The following is a 2,539-nucleotide window of genomic DNA, read 5'->3' on the forward strand; positions in this document are numbered from 1 at the left end:
TCATGGGCTTTAGCCCTACAATGACTTAACCCGCCTAGAAAACCCAACCCACCCAAACACTCAAGATGCTATCCAAGTCCCAACCAAAATGAAGCAAATCACGTTCTTCTTCCTCAGAGCTACCAAATTGAAAGACAATCTCCATGGATGCCTGACTTTCCCTTCCTCCTATCTAAATTGGCGACGGCTTCGTGCCCAAACAACAATTTGAATGCCGATCCTTTTCTAATACCATCTTCGTCCTCAGAGGGTTGTTCAGCGCCGTCTTCCTCAGTCGCAGGATCGTCTCCTTCGTCAACCTGGTATCAATTGCCACTGCCGCCTTCAATTATATGGCACATTGTTCCTCTTTTATTAAAGCTTAGTTCTTTGTTGATCCTCAAATTTTACTCAAATTGAATTTCGCTTCTGATGATACTGTGAATGTTTGCAGGTGGTTGAGTGCTCCAGTTATAGTGCAATGTCCCTATTTCTGCTGCCTTGGCTATTTCATGGGCGAGGAGATTCCCGTTTCTAGGAGTCCAAGTTAATCCCTTTTCCGGTAATTGTTCCATTAGCATATCAATGTCCTGAATAATTGCTGAAATTTTCTCTATTGAACCCTTTGATTTAATTGCTTGTATGAGTTTCAAATTATCAGATTCTATTAGAGTCTTTCCCATCTGCAGATTATTAACTATGATTATGGCTTGTCTAACTGCTGTTGCTTCTGCTGCGATACTTGAATTTGCTTGAATTTTTCCTGTAAAGCCTAATACAATTCTTCCTCGGTTATCCCTGACTACCACAGATATTGCACCAGAACCCTTTTCTTTCTTGAATGCTGCATCGACGTTTGCCTTCAGCCAACCAGTTGGAGGAGGTCTCCATCTTACCAGGTTTGTTCTGTTCTCTTTTTCTCTAATCATCGTTCCTGCTTGTTTTTCTCTTAGTCTCCAGTAAACATTTTTCATAATATTTGCTTTTTTTATTGTCCACATTGGATTTATTTCTAGATGTTGAAAAAGTTTGTCGTTTCTGGTCTTCCATATTTCCCACATCAAGAACCCAAAATTACTGATTCTCTTCTCTTGTTCTTCACCTCCTGCTACTCTTATTTTTCTTATATTTTCCAATAACCAATTCCCAATAGATGTGACTGTCTCTCTAGTTGGAATACTTTGACATTCAGCCCCAAACCATGTAGCTCTTACCCAATCGCATAGTAAGAAAGCGTGTTCCACTGTTTCCATTTCTTTAGAACAAACTTGGCAAATTGGATTTTGTATTATCTTTCTCTTATACAGATTGTGACCCACTGGTAATATATCCTGGCTTGCTCTCCATAGCAGCATTCTGATTTTTGGTGGGACATCCATTTTCCATATTTCTTTCCATAGGTCCCTTCTATCTTCACTTGTTGACGGATTTTCTTGGTTCAATTCTTGACTTGCCGTTTTAGCCACATGGTATCCCGTCCTGACTGTGTAACTCCCATCCTCTTTCCATGGCCAATACAAGCAATCAATTTTGTTCACGACACTAATAGGGGTCTTTAAAATTGCTGTGCTGATCTCGTGGGGAAACATTCCTACAATTTTCCTTTCATTCCATCCCTCTCCCTCCATAATCAGATCGCTAACTTTGGTCTCATCAATACTTTCTGCATTCAGAGCCTTGTTCTTTCCGGCAATCCAATTGTCTTTCCAAATGTATACTTTTGACCCATCTCCTATGCTCTACTTGCCTCTTGCTCTAAGAAGTTCTCTTCCATGCAAAATGCTTCTCCAAACCCATGATGATCCTTTTTCTTTTTTTGCTGTCCAGAAATTGCCTTCTGGAAAGTATAGCGATCTTAGAATTTGGACCCAAATCAAATTCGGGTTTTTGACAGCTCTCCAAGCTTGTTTTGCAAGAAAAGCAGTGTTTTGTGATTCCAGATCCTTGAAACCCAACCCCCCCATCCAACTTACCCTTAGTAATGGATTCCCACTTTTTCCAATGGATACCTCGGTCTCTTCCTGATGCTGCCCACCAGAATTGTGCCACCTTAGCGCATATTCTTCTGCAAAATTGTTTTGGAAACTTTATGACGTTCATAGCGTATGATGGTACTGCTTGAATTACCGCTTTGATTAGAGTTTCCTTACCCGCTTGATTTAATAGCTTCTCCTTCCATCCTTCTAATTTATGCATTATTTTCTCTTTAATCCATGCTAAAGCCTTGGTTTGAGATCTTCCCCAAGTAGCTGGAAGACCAAGGTACTTTCCAGGTGTCTCCCACGATGCCATGCCTAGTATCTCCTCAATATCAACCCTTTTCTGAATTGATACATGACTCCCAAAGGTGATACCCGACTTATTCAGATTTATCCTCTGTCCAGACACCTCTGTGTATTCATTCAGCACTGAAATAATTTGATATGCTTCTTCCTCTTTAGCTTCTGCAAAAATAATACAGTCGTCTGCAAACAAAAGATGAGTAATTGTAGGGGCTGTAGGAGCAATCTTTAATCCAGAGATGTTGCCTTCATTCTGTGCTTCCTGCATCAAAATAGTA

Source organism: Arachis ipaensis, chromosome B09, assembly GCF_000816755.2.
Source record: "Arachis ipaensis cultivar K30076 chromosome B09, Araip1.1, whole genome shotgun sequence".
Lineage (NCBI taxonomy): Eukaryota > Viridiplantae > Streptophyta > Magnoliopsida > Fabales > Fabaceae > Arachis > Arachis ipaensis.